Source organism: Adiantum capillus-veneris, chromosome 9 (genome assembly GCF_014529385.1).
Source record: "Adiantum capillus-veneris isolate H3 chromosome 9, ASM1452938v2, whole genome shotgun sequence".
Lineage (NCBI taxonomy): Eukaryota > Viridiplantae > Streptophyta > Polypodiopsida > Polypodiales > Pteridaceae > Adiantum > Adiantum capillus-veneris.
Window position 1 is genome coordinate 96,986,510 of NC_140939.1, and position 17,274 is coordinate 97,003,783.

The 17,274-nt window shown below is 40.6% G+C and overlaps 1 pseudogene; it reads right to left on the reverse strand.

Moving 5' to 3' along the window:
- Positions 1-11,184: 11,184 nt before the first annotated feature.
- LOC147450854 (uncharacterized) lies at positions 11,185-17,165 on the reverse strand (annotated as a pseudogene).
- Positions 17,166-17,274: the final 109 nt, after the last annotated feature.

The window sequence follows — 17,274 nt, forward strand, 5'->3', positions numbered from 1 at the left end:
GGTACTTGGTGATTGCAAAAGACCCACTGCTCATGCCGCGGTTGCATTTTGTCTACGTTTAAATAAAGCAAACTTTGTTGTTGGCGGGAAAGTTTTCTCCTCTCTCTCTCTCTCTCTCTCTCTCTATAAAAGACATTCTGTAATTAATGTGTGAGTTGGTGTAAATAATAGTCACTAGTATGTGACCAGTTGCTGTTATAAAATGCATGTCTTCTATTTTTACAACTACATAGGTGAAAAATTATATAGATCTATTCTTATACATGTATACACTCTCTTGCATTTCTAAAAAAAAAATTTACGTCTTTCTATGGATTCTCTGAAAAAATTATACATGCAAGAGGCAACAAATATTCTTTCAATACCAACCTTGGTAGGTTCTCACACACTACATAGGATTTTATAACCCTTATTCGATGGATCTAGGAGTGCTTTATAAATATTGAAGAGAAGAGAGAGAGAGAGTTAAACACCTTCAAGCAACCTAGAGAACTATCCAATTAAACAAATAGAAGGAGGAGGAGGAAAATATAAATATGAATGTCCATATTTATATTCTCCTCCTCCTCCCTTCTCTCTGTTTAATTGGACAGTTCTTTAGGTTGCTTGCAATTGTTTAATTCTCTCTCTCTCTCTCTCTCTCTCTCTCTCTCTCTCTCTCTCTCTCTCTTCCCCCCCCCCCCCCCATGCCCAAAAATAAATAAAGATACTAAATTCCTTCATATTTTGTATGTTTTCTTACCTTCCAATTTAAAATTTAGAGGTAATGTTTCAAAATTTGTGGGTGACAGTAGACTTTTTTCTCGAGCTTTGCTCCCAAGTCATGAAGTCTCCAACGTTTATGGTGTTCATTATATAGTAAGTCATTTCTTGTTAAGCAGCATGCTACACACACACACACACACACACACACACACACACACACACACACACAATGATTGTTTGAGAAAAAAGAGAGCTACAGAGGGTATGGTAGCTCCATGATGAAGGAGAATTTATCCTTAAATAGCTTCTCCAAGGAGCTACTACACATATTTGATCAACATGAAAGACGATCATGCATATGTGCGCCACATCTGAGGGATAATGCAGTTGGCCATGGACATGCAAAAGATGTGTAGTGCCATTGCCACCCAATGAACCATCTTGTGAGGAGTACCATCACCGATTGGTTGTACTCACATCGAGCTGGTATGCTAAAGATGGATAACTCCAAGCCTTTAGAAGAGTTGAAAAGAAACATAGCTCATGTTTTCTCATTGGATGGCATATACATCAAACTCAACATTCTCAAGTCCATGGGATTGGCACCTAACTTGATGTAGGAAGAGATGAAGAATGGTTTACAGACATCGAAGCATGTTGGTGGGCCACTAGCCTTCAAAGGATCGTCTCCATATCCATCCCACATTCACGCAAACCAACAGTTCAAGAAACCATTAATGTGTTAGACATCATGCAAGGTCTAGATGAGGGAGAATCTCCCTCTTCACCATCCTCATTAGAAGTTGGATCAATGGCACCTTTAACAAATAATGCGTTAGGCATTGCAACACCTTTCTCTCCCTACTTAAAGTCTCAAAGCTTTCATCTCTTGTAAGATTGATATTGTGTATCCCACTGCTAGAAAAAGAGCTAGGTTTAGTGCAAACCCACCTAGAAATGTATTTTAGTGTACGGTTACTGTAATCATATGTAGGTTTTCCAAGTTTTTTGGGAAAAATATTGTGTATATAAGTGCTAAAAAAAAACCTAAGTCTAGTGTGATCCCACGTGCAAAATAAAACCTTCAAATACAGTAAATTTGCCTCTTAAATTTCTCATACGTAGGTTTTTCAAGTTTTTTGGGAGCAAGTATTGTGTATCTCGGTGCTTGAAAAAAACCTATATTTACTATAATCTAACCTACAAATTTTGAGATTTACCTCTAAATTCTAGATTTGAAGGTAAGAACTCCTACAAATTTTAGACACTTATAGAGTGCATGAAAAGTAAATTAAGGTTCTTGAAGTAAAGGCCCTACCATTGCCACCACCAAAAAGTATTCATAATTCTTTTACCTTGTTCTTTGATGGAGCTTTTTAACGACTCACAGGAAAAGCAAAGGGAGGGCTAGTATTGCTCAACCCAAGTGGATAGGTGGTCATGAAAGAGAAGGTCAATCTACCAAGTTCAACTAGCAACAATGAAGCAGAATACATGGTCTGAAGATGTGCATTAGTCAAGGTATACAATGTCTGATAGGTGGTCATGAAAGAGAAGGTCAATCTACCAGGTTCAACTAGCAACAATGAAGCAGAATACATGGTCTGAAGATGTGCATTAGTCAAGGTATACAATGTCTCATGGTAAAGGGAGATGCACTTCTCATTTGAAGCAAATCTTAGGCATTTGGACATGCAAGAATGAAATCCTAAGGACAAAAGTTCATGACATTCGTAGGTTGTTTAATCAGTTTGAAGAAGTGCAACTATATCATATTCCTAGGAAACAAAATGAAGATGCCGATTTACTTGCATAACAAGCAGTTACATGTGTTGAGAACGAAGTGCAAATTATCATTGTGGCAGTAGTTTTCAAGCAGCCAAGATACCAGGGATTGGAGTCATTGGCTCCCATTATTGGCTACATTTTGGAGGGCAAGTTTCCACAAGACTTCACAAAAGCTCAGAAGAGGAGACACATAAAGAAGGCAAGTTTCTATCTCTTCCTAGAAGGCTCCCTCTATCAAAGAGGGAAGGATCAAGTGTGCAGAAGAGTACCAACTATCGAGAAAATTCCAACCACTCTAAAAGGTTTGCATAAGGAAGCATGTGGGGGTCATTTTGCCCAAAAGTTAATTGTGAAGAAAATTTTGCTTGCGGGGTATGTTTGGCCAAGCCTACATGTGGATGTCCAGCATTAGTATAAAAGTTGTCACAATTGTCAAGTAAATGGAAAAAGAAGATTGGTTCATGGTCCAAGGCAAATCGTGCTTGCAAATGGACCCTTTGAAAAATGGGGCATTGATGCTATGGGTTTTCTTCCTAGAACAAAAAATGGTAAACTATACATTCTAGTGGCTGTAAATTACATGACCAGGTGGGTAGAGGATCAAAGTGTGGCAAGGGTAAATGGAAAAACAGTGAGCAGGTTTGTCAACACTAATATTTGTTGTAGATTTGACACACCTCTGGAGATTGTTTATGATAATGGTCCAAGGTTCAAAAAGGGTTTACTCACAGAAGTTTGTGAAGAGCTTCACATTCTACATCGTCATAGCACACCCTACTACCCATAATCAAATGGTTTGGTGGAGAAAGCTAATGGCGTCATTGCAAGCATCATTAGGAAGATGGTGCAAAACAAGATAAAGTTGTGGGATGACTTCTTGGATGGTGCCTTGTGGGCATATCGAACCACATATAGGGAGGCAACAAAGTTCACGCCATTTCACTTAGTGTATGGTCAAGAGGCTTTGCAGCCTATCGAGCTCAACATCCCAACAATACGGCTTCATGGTAGAGGTGCACAAGGTTATCAAGAGGTATGGATGGATTGAATTCTTACATTAGTGGAGCTTGAGTGGAAAAGAGAAGTAGCCTATAAGTGCTACAAGAGGAAAGCTACACAAGCGAAGGAGAAGCTTGACAATAAATTCAAGGACAAAGGCATCAAGGAAGGAGAGCTTGTGCTAAGATATGATAATCGACTTGACAATCGTTTTGATACTAAATTTGAAACTAGATGGCAAGGGCCATACATAGTCAAGAAGGTTTTCAATTCAAGTTACTATCAGCTTATGGACTTGAATGGTAAAGAGCACTCCAGGAAGGTAAATGGGTATCGCCTGAAGCCCTATTTGAGTCGCCTTCTACCAAAGATCTGTCAAAAGGCAACTTTCTCATGTAAGTTTTGTTGCATGAAGCATGAGTTTAACTAGAGTCAAAATGCCAAGGGACCAAACAATGAAAATCTTGTCAAGGACTCAGAAGCACCCTCTTTGGAAAAGATGCTTTATGATGGTACATGAATATACCATCATCCTGGGAGGAACCTATTGATAGCCGTTTTTTGGCTCTTCGTAATTGCCATAGTGAGCTACCTCACCCTATCAAAATCACTCAAACACTATGGTTATCCTCATCATTTCACTGTACACAGGAGTGTGTGAGTTAGGGAATTTTTTTCATACCTCCTTAAAATCCTCAGCTAGCTAGTAATTTGGGCTAGTTGAACCAAAAAAAATAAAAATAATAAAATATATTATGGCCCATTTGTGTGTAAATATTTCATTGTATATAGATACTAAATATAAGAAATTTTCATAATGATTTTGGTTTTTATTTAAATATTTCTACCTAGGTGTGCGTTATTTGCCTATGTATGCTATGTACATCGACTCATCATTATCACAAACTTTCTTACCATTTTTCCTACTTTTTATTCCATATAAACATATTTTCATGCAAGCTTCTCTTATTTTTGGTGTGAATCCACTCCTAAGAAAAAAACCTCAAAAATACCCTTCACCATCAGTCATTGCCTTTCACTAAATTCATATTTTCTACAGGTATTCTTTCTTACCTCTTCTATATAAATATACATCAATAAAAATAAATGAGGCCCTCCTCATTTGATTCCTTATATTTCATATATTTATTTTATTATATATATATATATAGCCCACACTATTCTAGATTCCATAAATAGTTTATATATACTAGCCTGTTTTTTCCATCATATCCATATATTATATTTATGCATAATCCATAACCATGCACATTTTCAAACCCCTAAGAATCAATTCGGTCATGCTCTCATGCAAGGAGGGGCTCACCTTTGGAGCCATATGCAAATTCAACAAAAGGGGCCAATGAAGACTTTCTTGTGAAGAAAAATAGGCATTCTGGTGGGATTTTTTATATCCGTCTCCACTTCAAATTTGAAGTGGTGGATACAAAACAAAATGTGGACCAAGAGCTGAATAATCACCTCAAAAAATTTCATAATTTTTGGAGCTACCACCGGTGAGGTATGATTTTTTTATTGGACCCCAATCTGTCCACTTTTCTCACAAGTAGTCCACAGTCTTCTCTCACCTCTTTCCACACTTCTACACACACACACACACACATTCCTCTCAATCCCTCACTCAAACCTGCACCTTCCATGGTTTCTCTCACCTTCTTCACCATTAACCTCCCCTTTTACTTCCATAGCTCTCATATGAGCTCTCCATGTACATACACCATCTCTATGCCTCTCTCTATTACTTCCAAAGTACAATTACATCTTACCCCTTCTCTATATACATAAAATTTAGCATGTAAACTATGCTTAACCTCTGAAAATTGAGAGATCTCATCAAGCAAACTGTTATTTTCATCGCGATAATCAACCTTGATAGCGGTGGCATAAAGAAGAGAAGAAGACGAAGAGGATCGATAGTCATTTTGAGAATCTACACAAGTAAGTCCTTCTTCAAGCTTCACCATCACAAGGATTTTCTCACTTCATTCAACCATCTTACTTCAACCATCCACCTCATTCTACCCATTGTAAATATAACATTAACTTTCTAGTGATTACTAAGACTAATTAGCATACTAACACAAAATAGCCATTGACCTAACCATAAAAGACACCTCACCTCGAGACATGCACATAGTAGATCTCTCTCTCTCTCTCTCTCTCTCTCTCTCTCTCTCTCTCTCTCTCTCTAAAACTCTACTTTCACCTTATCTACCATCAATAATGCTCTCTTTTGAGCCCACATCCGTGACTTAAGTAGACAAAGAAGGCCCGCAATGTTTTGATATTAAAAAAAAATCATAATCTTGATTTGTTAGCTTGTAAATTAGGATTTCCAATAATCTTAATGAAGGGTGTCCAACCTATAAATAGGCCCCTCTTCTTCTTGTAAATCAACCTCTAATATCTCACAAAGCACCCCAACACTCTATGCCTGAGGAGAGACTTAGCCGTAGCAACCACTTTGTAAGCTTCACTTTTGGTGTAAGAGAAGCTTTCAAGCTACACATTGCAAGGGAGAGAGCGTGAGTTCAAAAATCTCAAAACCACTATTTTATATGCTCCTCCATCATCAATAAATTGAGGCTTGGTGCATCAAAGGCGTGATTCGACGTTCAAATCTTTGTCCTTCCATTTATGCAATACGCTTTGGTGAATTCTGTTGAAGATGATGAAACAGGAAACAGAAGGAAGACAGCAACTCAGAGTAGAAAGAAGATGGAGAAGGAGAAGACACAGAGCTTGTGTACGAGATCTCTGTAGTCTGTCTCTCTGTATTGGAATAATAGTGTATTATAAACTCAGAGCAACAAAGCTTATATGAAACCCTAAGAGATAAGGTGTCCTTTCACACCGGATGTCCAGGGGGAAAAAACCAGTGGGAGAAAAGTGCCCCTGGTGAAGCGCGTATACACACTAACACTACTACATGTCTACAAATTCTAGGTGACTTAATGTATTTTGAGTTTATATCGGTTGATCTTGTTTTAGAATGTGTTTTAGTGTGTTTTCATTGCCAATTTTGTGTCCATTGTAAGAGGGTATTGTGGTGAGAGGTCTCCCACAGCCTAAGACTGTGTGTGTGTGTTGGTAATGTTTTAGCATTCACTAAGCATTTTGAGTTAGTTTTGTACAAGCTCTACGATAGCATCATAACAGACCATCTCCATTTGCAAGTCACAAATAAGGTGTTATGCAAGATCCATTCCTCTCTCTCTTCCCTTTGCTCTAGCTCTCTTTGGTCCATTTTGTGTGTGTCTTGTTGTGAGTTGCTTGTGTGTGTTTTATAGTGCATCTTCTTGGTTGTGACAAAATCTCTCTTGCATCCTAGTTTGCATATCATAACTAGGTGGTGCACCTATCTTGCTTGGGTTTGTTGTTGTGTTGTTCTTGTGGTTACCTCCGCTCGTGCTGGCATGTGGCACCTACCAAACCTTTGGCTCATTTATATGCTATCTAACTCGAATTGGTCAATAAATAATTTATATTCTTATTTCGTTCGTACACCTAATACATTTACTCTCTCTCTCTCTCTCTCTCTCTCTCTCTCTCTCTCTCTCTCTCTCTCTCTCTCTCTCTCTCTCTCTCTCTCTCTCTCTCTCTCTCTCTCTCTCTCTCTCGCGCGTGCGCGCACACAATTTTGATGTTTGGTATTCAGCACAAGCGGAGGTGACTTCTCCCTCTCTAGCTACTACTTGAAACCACTTTTGCTTGATATTCCTCCTACTATCGGCCCTCGATATGTTGAGGTATCTAAATCACCACACTCTCCTACAAATTGGCATCGCTTCAATATAATTTGATGTTGAATTAGCACGCAACACTTTAAAAAAGCATCACCTTCGTGCATAATTTTGCCCGTGGCATGTTGTACATCCTACCCTTGATGAGGATCCATACTCGGGCCCCCCCTCATGATACGTTATGGGTGGACAAGCCTAGAAGTTCTCCTATTGATAGATCTTTCACTGCATTATTTACTCAATCAGGTATTGTTACTCATCTCTCTCTCTCTCTCTCTCTCTCTCTCTCTCTCACACACACACACACACACACACACACACACACACACACATACACAATTAATCATGTTCGATTAGTGACATGGGGATTGGTGGATCTTGTTCATTAATACAGAGTTGAGGGGATTCTCTTGACACTCGTCATTTATTGGTCTTATGTTAAGCAAAACAACATTGCTTTCTTGCTTATGGTGACTAGATTCGAAGCTCTACACGACATTGTAAGTTTCTCGTTGTGATTTCATGAGTTTCTTGTTGCTAAACCGCTTCTTAATTTGTTCATAACTCAAGATTTAAGCATCAAAATTGTATTTTAAGTATATGAGAGGTATTAGTGCAATAGTGCTAAGCTATTGAGCGCATTCTGAGACAAAAAAAACTAGGTCAAATCAGCCTTGTAGATAATAAGCATTTTCCTAGAAATTGGCTCAAATGTTGATTTGAGATCCTAGGCACGTATGTTTAGACTCTATCTATCCGATGTATAAGTTTGGGGATGATTGGAACTCGTTTGCTTGGTGAACTACTAAGATTTGCTTGCCGATGTGATGATTGGATTTTGTTATATGACATACAATTGAGTGTTGCATTGAGTAGATAGGGATTGAGTGTGTTTTTCAACAGATTGGCAACCACTTGTAGCCTCCATGCACTAGTCATGTCCTCTCCGTCCCACGGTATGACATTTATTTACACGGTTCTCACTATCTCTACAATAAGATACAATGAGGCTTGGCAACCCCCAAACTTACACTAAATAATGCACAACTTTGTGGGGACAAAATTGTTATGAATTGGATGGAATTCACCTATTCTCTACATCATTCATGCATATTGATGATAAGTGTCTCGAGTTTTTTTTACTAAAAAACCTCAATAGTATTAAAAAATCTAATGTGATCTTGGGAGGTATCGATTTACAAAATGTACTATACGTTTTAGGATGTTGTCCACAAAGCTACATGCACTATCTACCATCATGCCTATAAAAATTTTGTAACTTTGTATTGCTCTCCCTCTCCCCCCTTTCTCTCTCTGTCTCTCTCTCTCTCTCTCTCTCTCTCTCTATCTCTTTGTGTGAGTGTGTGTGTGTTTCATATGTAGCAAGCACAAGTATTTCATTTTCAATTTCATATACATGTATCCAAAACAATTTTGCAATAATTGACTAGACAATTGAACGAGCCTCCTTTAAAGAAAAGAATGCATGTGTAGTTCCTCAATGGTTTTAAAAGGAAAGATCTTAGGGAACAAGAGGTTCTAGCATTGACCAAGAAGTTCAACAACATGGTCCAAAGAGCATTGAAGTTCAAGCAGCAGGAAAAGAAAGAAAGGGGCCACAAGGGAAGACGAGACTCTAGTAAAAATGAAACATCAACTAAGGAGTCATAGTCTAGATCGAGCTCCAGTTCATCTAAAAGTGACTTAGATGATCATGTCAAAGGAAGAAGAAAGTATCCTTTACAAGGAATATTGAGGCAAAGTCAAAGCAAATTGCCAAAATGTCCAAGGTCAGACCTTCAATTAGCTATTAGAATTAGGGTTGCATAAAAACACACACATCTTGGAGAAGACGAAGGAAGCTCAAGGCACACAACAGAGAGAGTATTACTTAGTGTGCTATGGAAAGATAGATAGCCCTAGAATGATGGGTATATATACAATGCACCGGGGGGAAACCTCACAGTGAGGGAAAAAATACCCGACAATCCTAAGTGTGTTCACACACATCACTACCACATGTATATGGTAACAAATCTCCCTTGGAGTGATGCGGCGAATGAGAGCTGGCACATGAGTAAAGAGAAGTGCCATGCCTTGAGGACATGATCAGCCCACAAAGGGGAGTAAGCCCAAAGCTTTGTGGAAAGCTTTGAACTTCTCACGAGACAATGCCTTTGTGAAAAGATCTACAAGGTTGTCCTATGTTGGCACATAAGCCAAGATGATCTCTCCTGCTGAGAGCCTCTCCCTGGCATACTGGTAATGCACCTCAATGTGCTGTGTGCAAGCATGAAAAACTGGGTTCCTCGCAACTGGCAATGCGCTCTAACTGTCAATGTAGATAGTGTTGGTAGTGTCTTGTCTAACACCCAAATCAGCCATAAGGCGTTTGAGCCATACACACTCAACCGAAGATGTGAAGACAGCCTTGTATCGTCAGCCTCACAACTAGAAGTGGCCACAGGAGGTTCCTTCTTGCTCAACCATGATATACATGAACTACTATCAGAAAAACTAATATGTAATTCTCCCAAATGATTTTCTCATGCTAAACTGATCATTTAATATGGGGAAGTACCAAGGGAGTAAAAGCTAAAATATTGGTAAGGTTGCCAGACCGGTATGTGCAGGGATCCAGAGGAGGAAAAATAGGGATCCAAAAGGGGACAATCTGTAAAAGAGCAATGTGCTTCAATGGGGCTTAAAATACCTAAGGTTCAACACCATTAAGACTTCCATAGGCTAAGGTTACTAATTTTAATTCAATTGTCCAAAGGCCAAAGCAGGGGAAAATTGGATGGTCATGGGAAGACTAAAAAGTCTTCCGACATCCCTAGAAAAGAGGGGGCGAGCCCTTTTAGTGGGGGATGAGAGAGAAACACACATACACACACACACTCCAAAGCTCCCCCTTTACACAAAGGGAATACTAGACACATGTCAGGCTCCTAGGCTAGTTGCACCCAATCTCCCCTCAATTCCTATTGGATGGCCATAGAGGTGGACCAATGAGAATTATGGTAGAGTAAAATTATTCTAATCAATTTAAACAATGATTGATAAAAGAACCAATAGAAATTAAGCTCCCTAGAAGACTACTGGACAGTCTACCAAGGGGTCCAATGAGCATCTAGCAATCAAATGGCTTGCCTAATTCCTATTGGCTAGAAGACTAAGAGGCCCAATGAGAGTTTAATTGAATTATTTAATTACCTAAAGCTATCACAAAAGGGAAAAGGGGGACGCTTCTCAACAGGCTATCAATTATGCTTCTAATTTGTGATTGGCTAAGCTTTATAGGAGCCAATGGGAGGCCAGCATGAGGAGTTAGGTCTTTGAGCGAGCTTTTTTTTTTTTTTTGGCCGCCCTCCCTAGCTCTCCTTTCTCCTCCTTCCTCCTCTTGCCGCCCATGTGCCTCCTCCCCTCCACTTGCTTCTCCTCCTCAGCGTCCTCCTCCAACATCCTCCCTCCCCTCCACCTTCTTCCTCCATCTCCTCCTCTAGCCGCCATCCTCTTCCTCCTTACTCATCCCTCTCTTCTACCTCATTCCTCCCTCTCTCCCTCTCTCTCTCTCTCTCTCTCTCTCTCTCTCTCTCTCTCTCTCTCTCTGCTCCTCTTCCCCACCAATCCCTACCCCTCCCCCCACATTGCGATGTGGTTTTTTATCTAATTGAACCAAAAAGAAAACAATTACTCTGACTTGGGTGCATGTTCACGCTATCGTATGCTAAAATCATTTAGGCTACAATATTCACTCACTCTCTCTCTCTCTCTCTCTCTCTCTCTCTCTCTCTCTCTCTCTCTCTCTCTCTCTCTCTCTCTGTGTGTGTGTGTGTGTGTGTGCTCCTCCTCAGACCTTCTTTCTTCTCCTTTTCCACACTATCCCGCATACCGCCCCCCACATTGCAATATGTTTTTCTAACCCCTACACCCCCCTGTCTCTCTCCATCTCTCCATCTACTACTACACTCTCTATTCTCAGGATATAATCCGTTGCTAACCCAGGATATGCATGAAGACCTTCTAGATATGGGAGTAAATTCATGAGGAGCACATTGTCGTTGCTCGCTCCATCATAACTCCTTACTGTGACAAGCCTATGTGGTTGGTTTTCAATTGCCTTCTCAGGATTGTCATCTACTATAATGGTGTCCAGACGGTCCTTGATGTATGAGGTTACCAATTCAGATCTAAAGTTCTTTACAAACACCAAATTGAATTTTGGATGCTTGCCTTCGCAGTGCCTCTCTTCACAGTGTCCTTGATGCAGGCAAAACTTGAAAAATGTCTCACCATACCCAGCCTCTTTGTATTTACTCTTAATTAAATCAATAATGGGGGTCAGATTTTGCTCTTGTATGGAGCTCCAAACCCCTACATCGAATAGCTCAAACACCACCCTCAGCAATAGCAATATCCCTGGTCGCAATGACACACCCATTCGCTCTACATTTAGAATATTTGCAGCGTGGGAAGGAGCACTTTCCCATCGCCACCGTTTCAACAGGACACCATTAGACACCGTTAACATCGAACACTATGAGTTTCCTTTTGGCATGGCAAGAAGGAAGTGTGTCTGTGCCTTCACGACCATCAATTACCAAATGGATACTTAGCATCATATTAGGAGGGATACATAATTCAGTCTTTCACACTACTCGAGGAAGAAAGCACTTACCATTACATAGATGTTGCAATTCTTCCATCGAATCTTGTCGATCTAGCAATAGTACATGTCAACCCATTCGCAGCCCGAACGTGCCAGAAGACCGCAACCAGCATACATTTGTAATACTACATGACTCTCCTCTGTATAGAAAGAGAGTAGCTTCTCGTGTAAAGTTGGACTTCTCTCCATGCCCCCTGAAGAGATATCATCATTCTAAATGCATGTTTGGAAATTTAGATAAGCAAATACAATGGAGGTGAACTTGTTGAAAACTCATGGCATACATCGCCAAGGACAGCCATCCGTTTTGAGTTGCCAATGATTGGCGTTGTAGTAATCAAAGATAACGTCCAAATCAGGCTTTTGATTCAATATGTAGGCACCAATTTTGTGGAATACAACGATTTCCAAGCATCGCATATGTGGAACTTAAGACTCATGATGAGGACACACTCTATCACACACTAATTTTCCAAAGCAAGCAAATAGTTTTACCTACCGTAACACCACCATGGAGGCTGAATGGAGTAGCACACAGGACGATAGTTGTATGGTCAAGATAGTACCCATTTCGATTTTCTAGGCTCGATAATGCCCATGCATGTTCTCGACGACATATCAACACTAGATTTCCCTTCTTATCAAGATACTCCCTGGCAATACCAAAAACCTTTGGATTTGATTGATTTCGAAATGGTTCCATTTGGGGATATTGGGTAATGTTATCTCGATGACGCTTGTGTGGGTTGGTAGATGACAAAATATTGCATCGCAACCTGCAATTGTTGTCAAGCCTCGCACCCGAAAGCTTCGCCTAGCTACTATAGCAATTTTTGTGAGTAGGGCACCTACATCTCCCTTGCCCGTCTCGTCAGCTGCTCCCATAGGATCAATAGCTAAAACCGCAGAATTTGATTTTAAAGAAATGAATATCTAGTTAGTAAGGTGAGACAATAATACCAGGAGTACCTCAGGTTGTTAGCATACCAAAGCTATGTGCCATTGAATTCTGCGCTTCATCGTGAGTTGGAGTGCTGCATTGCACCATGACATCTGGATATAACAAACATGTAAGTGACTGTATTTTAAATACTTAAAGATATCTTCTCTTTGTTGCTACACACTTGCTCACCTCCAACAAGAAGAGCAGGCTCTCTGCGGTGACCAGTCTCTGCTATAGTAGACAATCCTGTTGAAACTTCGGTTATTGTGCCATTCGTATCATCTGTATCCACCCACTACAATAAATACATTGCTTAATGCACAACACATACCACAATCAATCATTCCATACTTACGAGGTAGACCAATAATTTTTGTCATTTCCTTAGAGCGTATGGCATCCTGCAATCCTTCACTTTCAGTGGACGCCTGGCGGTGTAAATGAGCAGGCCCTATATTAATTCCAATCTATGTGCACTATCGTTGTGCCTGCTCATGTGCCTCGTCATGCGAAGGAAGAACATGAGACTCTGAAGTGTTATGAGATGCTGGTGGCGCTTGTTCAGGCTCTAGGAAATGACTATGAGCTTCTGATGGCAATGGTTCTTGTTGTTGTTGCGGAGGTATTGATGAGTATTTGGATGGTTCAGATTCTTGATGTGTTGTGGAACTATTAGGAGCTTGAATGATCCCCTGTATACCCGCAGATTCCATGGGTACATGGGTTGGAAGATGAGGTTACTTGATTAATGTGCCTTGGTTCTCTAGGCTTCTTGGTGGCTTCCATGCCGACAAGGGTCTCGGTGTTAATAGGTTCTCTCCCATTGATTGTGTGTCTCCCTCTTGACCTGCTTTAGGACTTGATGTACTAACCTTGTTTAGAGGCATTGGAGTATCTATGTCCATTACTTGACCTTTATCCTTCTTCGCGCTGCCCCTGTGGAGAGCATATAAATTACACGAGTACTATTAGTTCAGCCTTTCCATTCAAGCAACAACAAGGGTGTGCAAAAACTTGCCTGGGTAGATTGTGGGGCTCTTGTAGGTTTAGCATTTGGAGAAGGCGGCACATCACTTTTGTCTTCATCATCCTCAAACTTGAAGGACATTCACCGTCGCTGCGCCTTGGTTCATGATCCTCCTCCTCCTCTTCTTCATTATCTGTCTCCTCAGTCACAACATCTTTTCCTTTTAGGGAACGTAGGTTCTTATCCTCGTAAAATTAATTTCACGGGTTGCAGTTAAATCCTCACATGACTTGAAAATAGTTTAACTATGTTTTTACCTCTTCTTGTTGTCTTTTAACTCTGCCAGTCTCTGCCTCCTTGAACTGCTCCCGCTCGTTGGGGGGGAACGTGTCCTTCGCAAAGTCAATGAAAAGAGGACACGCAACATAAAAAATTTTGGGCCACAATGCTGCACGTTGTTCTTCCATATACATGCATGCAATGTGCTTCACATTGAGCCACTCTTTTGTAACTGGAACTTTATCTGTCCAACCCATGTTCCGCACCCATCTGGTATATGTTTGCCAAAATATACTTATTGTCATCCACTCAAAATTTTTAGGATTTAGGAATCAATTAGGACAAGATTACATACCTGTAAAATGCCCGTTTGGCGGCCATGTTAGTACCCTCCTTCTGTTTCTGCTTGTTAGCTTTGAGTCCACCTTTCAATCTCTTGCACTCCACTTCATACAATGTGCCACTGTACCTCGATTGCCACTCCCTTATAGTTGTCACTAGGGTGTCGTTTTCAGGGAGGCAGCACGATTTCTTCAGCAAAGCATACTGTCTTGTAGCCTTGTTCACAAGTCGATTCCACCATGTCTCTCGACGTAACCAAGTGCGAAATACGGAGTGGTCGTCTACATTATCACACAACTACGTTATTATACTATACTCTCTTTTTTTTGAAACATTGATCGCAAAATGACCTTACTTAGTGCTGATTTTAGGCTTGGATATAATGTGGTTGGGTCATCGCTAACCAAGGCAATTAGCACATTGCTACGATGATTGACTGGTAGATCGGTGCATGCAAGACTGTATATTCAATCATCTGTCAACCACTTTGGTCTCCTACTCCAGTCTATGTCCATAAGCAATCTAGAAACAAATGTTAAAATTTTTTAAGCAGCACGTGAATGTAAACTTAACTCCCTTTGAAAGAAATCCCTATTAGTCTTACCTCCACCACTCTTCTCCTAAGTTAGGATTCACAATTGTGGATGCCCGTTGCGTATTTTTTTGGGCTTTCTTGTCAGCCTTATAGAATGCGTTACGGTAATGGGTAGTGAACTCCTCCGTTGAGAGCTCATTTCGCTTATTACTCACAGAGTGCAAAGCCTTTGTATACTTTGCCTGAGTCGTGACATTAGTTCATTCTTTGTTTGATCCACTGCATTGTCATGGTGAGAATAACCTAAAGGACAATGAAACTTACCGGATATAGAAGTTGGGATAGCATGATAAGAGGAACCTTGTACTAGCGTCTTTGCAATCCCCCACGCTTATTCATTTCAGCATCTAATCCTTGTTGCAACCATCCTGGAACATCTTCCTCCAAACCCTAAAGCAATGTATCCATGTTGGCTATGCCCATTGCTCTTACCATACATAGCATATCTATGAAGGAAGTTTTTACGTAGCATTTGTCATTAATGCTGTGGCAACAAAACTTACACCATTAAAAGACTAGGAAGCGATAATCATGCTATAGCTAAGCTTATCGAATTGACTAGGAAGCAATACTCATGCCAAGGCTAAGCTTATCGATTCGACTAGGATGCTAAGCTTACCGATTCAAGCGTGCCACCACAGTGAGAACTTCTCCCTCGTTCTCTTTATTGACTTTAACCATGCAGGCTTCCACACAGCAATGGTACTTAGGCTCCTCTTTGTGAACTGCATAGCAAAATTATCTTGCATAGTTTCACAAAATTCATCTCATCTTGATATTGAGTCAGAAACAAAAGTGTATAAAGTAATCTACCTGTATCAATTTGTGCATTCCATGCCCGAAGACGGTGATTCCCATCCCATGTGTACAACATTTTTCCTTTCACGTCCCCCCACCCGGATTTATGCAATTTTTTCTCAAAATCCTCATTAAGTTGCATATAGATTGGATCCCAGGTTTTTCAAATAGCATGACTAACTTCTACTGCATCTAGATCTGGAGTCCTTATTGAAAGCATGAACCTGGCACAATGTGGAACATATCCATTTCTAGAGAACTCCAATGCTAGATTGTGCACACGATCTTGCACTCGCCATACCGCTGGATGTGGTAACAAGCGGCACAATGGCACTGGTGGCAGTGGTACTTTGCGAGTATCCTGTATAATCGTACTTGAATAGCTTTCAATCTTGTAGTTTGTGTCAGGAATGTTAGATGAGCATACCATTTTAGAAATTACCAACCTGAAGGCGGTGCAAAGTGTCGTCAAGCAAATCCCATTTCTGCGTGGATTTCTCGGTAATAGTAAAAAGACCGCGATCTTCATCCCGTGCATCCTCTCTTTCATCATCTTCTTCACTTGAGTAGTTCACAATAGGGACTTGGTCCTTTGATGGTGCTGGTGCCTCGCATTGTGTAGTGTCCTCTGCATTAGCTTTCACTGGCTTCTGCACTACTTTCGCTTTGGTGACTTCTTTCTTTATGCTAGCACCTTCCTTTTTCAAAGGAATTCTACCCTTTTTCTTTGGGGGCTCCCAGCTAGGGTCCTCTTCTTTCTGTGCTCGTGTGACCCGCTTGCTTTCAACGACTTCACCCGCTTGATATGCACTTCTTTTCTTGACACCCGTCGACTACTTGGCCATAGGCAAATAATTATTAGCCTAGGTTACTGGCAAACAACGATTAATTTCATGAGTAAATAGTGCAATAAACTCCAGTGGCTTACCTGTGCAGTAGGAGTCTTTGGAGGAGGCTTTGAAATGCTTGGTTTGGGCATAGCACCCGATGCTATGCTAGTGGCTCTTGGAGCGACAGGTACTGAACCTTTGCCTCCAGAGGATATAGTTCGTTGTCCTTTTTCCTGGACACAAAATGTTCGATGTTGCTTGCAAAAGAGAGCATGTAAGACTGAATAAAATTAAGAGGTCTTATTACCAATTCTCTTATCGGCCACGCCCCAACTGTACCCACTGCTGCACCTAAGGTGCACACATCATCGTCAATGGGTGGAACATGAGACCTGGAGCTGATGCCGATTAGACGGCTACTCCCAACGTGCCTCTAGGCAACTCTCTTCCATGTAGCTTTTCGTGGGGTAGAGACTATATCATAATTCCTTTCCCAACTTCCTTGCCCTTGCTTAAGAGCACCACGTGCTCATTCTTGCTAAAAGACAAATTTTGCGTAGCCATCTATTTTCCGCAAGAAATTGAAATGAAA